Raw genomic sequence first — 6,641 nt, 5'->3', positions numbered from 1 at the left:
TTCCGCCCGAATGCAGCCAAAATAGGCTCCAGCGACCCCCTGCGTCTCCGAATGCGACAAGCAGTAGAAAATGGATGGATGGATGGATGGGTGTGAATATTGTCCGTCTATCTGTGTTTGTTTGCCCTGCGATGAGGTGGCGATTTGTCCTGGGTGTACGCCGCCTTCCGCCCGTATGCAGCTGAGATAGGCTCCAGCACCCACCGCGACCCCCAATGGGACAAGCAGTAGCAAATGGATGGATGGATGGGTGTGAATATAGTCTGTCTATCTGTGTTTTGCCCTGCGATGAGGTGGCGACTTGTCCAGGGTGAACCACGCCTTCCGCCTGAATACAGCTGAGATAGGCTCCAGCGCCCCCCACGACCTCCAACGGGACAAGCGGTAGAAAATGGATGGATGGAAGGGTGTGAATGTTGTCTGTCTATCTGCGTTTGTTGGCCCTGCGATGAGGTTGCGACTTGTCCTGGGTGTACACCGCCTTCCGCCCGAATACAGCTGAGATAGGATCCAGCACCCCCCGCGACCCTGACTCCAAAAGGGACAAGCGGTAGTAAATGGATGGATGGATGGGTGTGAATGTGAGTGTGAATGTTGTCTGTCTATCTGTGTTGGCCCTGCGATGAGGTGGCGACTTGTCCTGGGTGTACGCCGCCTTCCGCCCAAATGCAGCTGAGATAGGCTCCAGCACCCACCGCGACCCCCAATGGGACAAGCAGTAGAAAATGGATGGATGGGTGTGAATGTTGTCTATCTGTGTTTTGCCCTGCGATGAGGTGGCAACTTGTCCAGGGTGTACACCGCCTTCCGCCCGAATGCAGCCAAAATAGGCTCCAGCGACCCCCTGCGTCTTCGAATGGGACAAGCGGTAGAAAATGGATGGATGGGTGTGAATGTTGTCTGTCTATCTGTGTTTGTTGGCCCTGCGATGAGGTTGCGACTTGTCCTGGGTGTACGCCGCCTTCCGCCCGAATGCAGCTGAGATAGGCTCCAGCACCCACCGCGACCCCCAATGGGACAAGCAGTAGAAAATGGATGGATGGGTGTGAATGTTGTCTGTCTATCTGTGTTTTGCCCTGCGATGAGGTGGCGACTTGTCCAGGGTGAACCACGCCTTCCGCCTGAATACAGCTGAGATAGGCTCCAGCGCCCCCCGCGACCTCCAACGGGACAAGCGGTAGGAAATGGATGGATGGAAGGGTGTGAATGTTGTCTGTCTATCTGTGTTTTGCCCTGCGATGAGGTGGCGACTTGTCCAGGGTGAACCACGCCTTCCGCCCGTATGCAGCTGAGATAGGCTCCAGCGCCCCCCGCGACCTCCAACGGGACAAGCGGTAGGAAATGGATGGATGGAAGGGTGTGAATGTTGTCTATCTGTGTTTGTTGGCCCTGCGATGAGGTTGCGACTTGTCCAGGGTGTACACCGCCTTCCGCCCGAATGCAGCCAAAATAGGCTCCAGCGACCCCCTGCGTCTCCGAATGGGACAAGCGGTAGAAAATGGATGGATGGATGGATGGATGGATGGATGGGTGTGAATATTGTCTGTCTATCTGTGTTTGTTTGCCCTGCGATGAGGTGGCGACTTGTCCTGGGTGTACGCCGCCTTCCGCCCGAATGCAGCTGAGATAGGCTCCAGCGCCCCCCGCGACCTCCAACGGGACAAGCGGTAGAAAATGGATGGATGGAAGGGTGTGAATGTTGTCTGTCTATCTGTGTTTGTTGGCCCCGCGATGAGGTTGCGACTTGTCCAGGGTGTACACCGCCTTCCGCCCGAATGCAGCCAAAATAGGCTCCAGCGACCCCCTGCGTCTCCGAATGGGACAAGCGGTAGCAAATGGATGGATGGGTGTGAATATTGTCTGTCTATCTATGTTTGTTTGCCCTGCGATGAGGTGGCGACTTGTCCAGGGTGTACACCGTCTTCCACCCGAATGCAGCCAAAATAGGCTCCAGCGACCCCCTGCGTCTCCGAATGGGACAAGCGGTAGAAAAATGGATGGATGGATGGATGGGTGTGAATATTGTCTGTCTATCTGTGTTTGTTTGCCCTGCGATGAGGTGGCGACTTGTCCTGGGTGTACGCCGCCTTCCGCCAAAATGCAGCTGAGATAGGCTCCAGCACCCACCGCGACCCCCAATGGGACAAGCAGTAGAAAATGGATGGATGGATGGATGGGTGTGAATGTTGTCAGTCTATCTGTGTTTTGCCCTGCGATGAGGTGGCGACTTGTCCAGAGTGAACCACGCCTTCCGCCTGAATACAGCTGAGATAGGCTCCAGCGCCCCCCGCGACCTCCAACGGGACAAGCGGTAGACAATGGATGGATGGATGGGTGTGAATGTTGTCTGTCTATCTGTGTTTGTTGGCCCTGCGATGAGGTTGCGACTTGTCCAGGTTGTACACCGCCTTCCGCCCGAATGCAACCAAAATAGGCTCCAGCGACCCCCTGCGTCTTCGAATGGGACAAGCGGTAGCAAATGGATGGATGGATGGATGGATGAATGGATGGATGGATGGGTGTGAATATTGTCTGTCTGTCTATCTGTGTTTGTTTGCCCTACAATGAGGTGGCGACTTGTCCTGGGTGTACGCCGCCTTCCGCCCGAATGCAGCTGAGATAGGCTCCAGCACCCACCGCGACCCCCAATGGGACAAGCAGTAGAAAATGGATGGATGGATGGATGGGTGTGAATGTTGTCTGTCTATCTGTGTTTTGCCCTGCGATGAGGTGGTGACTTGTCCAGGGTGAACCACGCCTTCCGCCTGAATACAGCTGAGATAGGCTCCAGCGCCCCCCGCGACCTCCAACGGGATAAGCGGTAGAAAATGGATGGATGGAAGGGTGTGAATGTTGTCTGTCTATCTGTATTGTTTCGCCCTGTGATGAGGTTGCGACTTGTCCAGGGTGTACACCGCCTTCCGCCCGAATGCAGCCAAAATAGGCTCCAGCGACCCCCTGCGTCTCCGAATGGGACAAGCGGTAGAAAATGGATGGATGGATGGATGGATGGATGGGTGTGAATATTGTCTGTCTATCTGTGTTTGTTTGCCCTGCGATGAGGTGGCGACTTGTCCTGGGTGTACACCGCCTTCCGCCCAAATACAGCTGAGATAGGATCCAGCACCCCCCGCGACCCTGACTCCAAAAGGGACAAGCGGTAGTAAATGGATGGATGGATGGGTGTGAATGTGTGTGTGAATGTTGTCTGTCTATCCGTGTTGGCCCTGCGATGAGGTGGCGACTTGTCCTGGGTGTACGCCGCCTTCCGCCCGAATGCAGCTGAGATAGGCTCCAGCACCCACCGCGACCCCCAATGGGACAAGCGGTAGTAAATGGATGGATGGGTGTGAATGTTATCTGTCTATCTGTGTTTTGCCCTGCGATGAGGTGGCGACTTGTCCAGGGTGAACCACGCCTTCCGCCTGAATACAGCTGAGATAGGCTCCAGCGCCCCCCGCGACCTCCAACGGGACAACCGGTAGGAAATGGATGGATGGAAGGGTGTGAATGTTGTCTGTCTATCTGTGTTGTTCGCCCTGCGATGAGGTTGCGACTTGTCCAGGGTGTACGCCGCCTTCCGCCCGAATGCAGCCAAAATAGGCTCCAGCGACCCCCTGCGTCTCCGAATGCGACAAGCAGTAGAAAATGGATGGATGGATGGATGGGTGTGAATATTGTCCGTCTATCTGTGTTTGTTTGCCCTGCGATGAGGTGGCGATTTGTCCTGGGTGTACGCCGCCTTCCGCCCGTATGCAGCTGAGATAGGCTCCAGCACCCACCGCGACCCCCAATGGGACAAGCAGTAGCAAATGGATGGATGGATGGGTGTGAATATAGTCTGTCTATCTGTGTTTTGCCCTGCGATGAGGTGGCGACTTGTCCAGGGTGAACCACGCCTTCCGCCTGAATACAGCTGAGATAGGCTCCAGCGCCCCCCACGACCTCCAACGGGACAAGCGGTAGAAAATGGATGGATGGAAGGGTGTGAATGTTGTCTGTCTATCTGCGTTTGTTGGCCCTGCGATGAGGTTGCGACTTGTCCTGGGTGTACACCGCCTTCCGCCCGAATACAGCTGAGATAGGATCCAGCACCCCCCGCGACCCTGACTCCAAAAGGGACAAGCGGTAGTAAATGGATGGATGGATGGGTGTGAATGTGAGTGTGAATGTTGTCTGTCTATCTGTGTTGGCCCTGCGATGAGGTGGCGACTTGTCCTGGGTGTACGCCGCCTTCCGCCCAAATGCAGCTGAGATAGGCTCCAGCACCCACCGCGACCCCCAATGGGACAAGCAGTAGAAAATGGATGGATGGGTGTGAATGTTGTCTATCTGTGTTTTGCCCTGCGATGAGGTGGCAACTTGTCCAGGGTGTACACCGCCTTCCGCCCGAATGCAGCCAAAATAGGCTGCAGCGACCCCCAGCGTCTCCGAATGGGACAAGCGGTAGAAAATGGATGGATGGGTGTGAATATTGTCTGTCTATCTGTGTTTGTTTGCCCTGCGATGAGGTGGCGACTTGTCCTGGGTGTACGCCGCCTTCCGCCCGAATACAGCTGAGATAGGCTCCAGCGCCCCCCGGGAATAAGCGGTAGTATATTGGATGGGATGAGATGGATGGAACACTCTTTAAAAAAAAAATTAAAAAAAAGTAAAAAAAAAAAAATAATAATCCGCATGAGCAACTCAGGCCGCCACCAGATGGCGCCAGAGCCCCGCCACATCCTTCGCTGCACAGGAGCGCGCACAACCTGTTGGACCAGATCGGTCAGGTTGCAGCATCTTGTGTCGACACATGACATCTGGCAACCAAAATGTCTCAAAAATAGATGACTTCTACATTTTTATGTTCATTTTTAATACGATTCGACATGTGCACTGGAAATATAATGCTAGAATATGAACAAATGCCTTATTTTAATTCCTTATTCTGTCTTACGGCATTTTTTTTTAAAGATAGATGTTCAGTTTTGATGGATACTGTCACGATATTTTGCGGTGTATAAAGTCAAAAATACTACCAAGCATTCCAGTTGTGCACCATATCGCAGCTGCACATTTATGCATTATTAATGCATTTGTAAAATGCTGGCAATGCAAACGGGGCCGGGGGGGGGGGGGGGGGGCGTGCAATAAAGGGCAGATATGAGGAGGGAGAGGGGCGCCAGGTGAGCAATAAGGCGGCAGTCTCGCTGCACATTAACCACACCGCATACAAATAAAGATAAGCAGCTGATAAACTCTTGACTCCAAGGTGAAGCAATTAGGAGAGTTTTTCCTGCACTTTTTCTGCAAAGTCTCACCTTTGATTGTTTTCCCCCCCCCTTTTCCATAACTTTTTTTTAATCTCAATTTTTACACTAAAATTATGCAATTATCACTTTAAGAATAGCAGTTAATTCAAGTTTGCACTTTTGTTGTGTCAATTAATTAAAGTGTGTGCTGGGTTTATTGAATACCTTTCGTTTTATGTGTGTTTATGTTTTGTGCGACAAAGACAATAATAAAAAAAGAACACTTAGGCAGTGATAAAAAAAAAAGGACATTTCAATGTTTTATTGAAACTTTCAAGAACACGATGTTGTAAACTAGACAGAAATCTGATACAACCCAAGGATAAGAAACACAAACAAAACAAAAATGAAACCTTCATATTTTCTTGAAAGATTATGCGCCACTTTTTTTTTTTTTTTTAACCATCGCGGATTTACAAATTTCCATCACTGCAAAAAAAAAAAAAATCCACCGTTTTTTGTAATAAATCCAACTCCAACATTTGTTTTGCTTTTTCTGAAAATAATTGTATTAAAAATAAAATAAAATTCAAGCCATCGGTGCGGTTGTTGTCGCTTTCAAAACAGTAGCGCGTCACACACAAACACGCACGCGCGCGCGCGCACACGTAGAGGACATCAAGTGAAAAATACAATGGCACGTGGAGTGTGAGTAACTAGCAGAGTGGATATTAAAGGGAGGAATAAAATCCATATTTTAAGTTTTTTTTTGTTTTAAGAATGGGGTTATAAATGTAGATGGGAACCAAAAAAAGGATAATAGCCCACAAACTATTATTATTATTATTATTATTATTACACAGATATATTGACAATAAATTAAGAACAGATCCCTAGAACAAACTACTTTTTTTTTATTTACACGCAACAATATGAAATAATTATACATAAATATTTTATATATCCATATGTACATGTAGGGTCAATGCTACTTTTTTTTTTTTTTTGTATTTTTTTTAGTTTTACATTTTGAATTTTCTGCTTCCCTTTGCGTGTTGAACTTTGTGGCCTTTTTGTTGTTGTCTGTAGAATTAAAAAGAAGAAATGAAGAAAATGTGTATTTCTAATTAAATGTGGTGGTTATTTTGTCCAAAAGGAAAAACAAAAAAATGAATAAATATTTTCCCCTCCTTTTATTTTTTTTTTTACATTTAATATTGTCTGCTTTTTTGCCCAATTGGAAAAAAATAAAAATAAAAGAAAAAGTCTATATAATCCAATTAAAGAGCTGTTTTTATTTTTGTTGAAATTGTATTTTCCTCCAATTAAAAAAAAAAAAAATAGTGTTGCAATCTTTAAAGAACATTTTCAATGGGAGGAAAAAAAGGGCATGCGCATTTTTATTTT

General features: G+C 48.7%; 1 protein-coding gene across 2 annotated transcripts in view; it reads right to left on the bottom strand.

The window, feature by feature from the left end:
* Positions 1-5,529: 5,529 nt before the first annotated feature.
* The window catches only part of tbx3a (T-box transcription factor 3a), a 25,897-nt gene continuing 24,785 nt past the window's right edge, over positions 5,530-6,641 (bottom strand). For both annotated transcript variants that reach the window (XM_061875665.1, XM_061875666.1), the window contains exon 7: positions 5,530-6,641. This exon is cut by the window's right edge and continues 954 nt beyond it. The gene's annotated coding sequence lies outside the window, so the exon portion shown is untranslated.

The sequence above is a fragment of the Nerophis ophidion genome, linkage group LG17 (assembly GCF_033978795.1).
Source record: "Nerophis ophidion isolate RoL-2023_Sa linkage group LG17, RoL_Noph_v1.0, whole genome shotgun sequence".
NCBI classification, from domain to species: Eukaryota; Metazoa; Chordata; class Actinopteri; order Syngnathiformes; family Syngnathidae; genus Nerophis; species Nerophis ophidion.
This window is presented reverse-complemented; position numbering and strand designations above follow the sequence as displayed.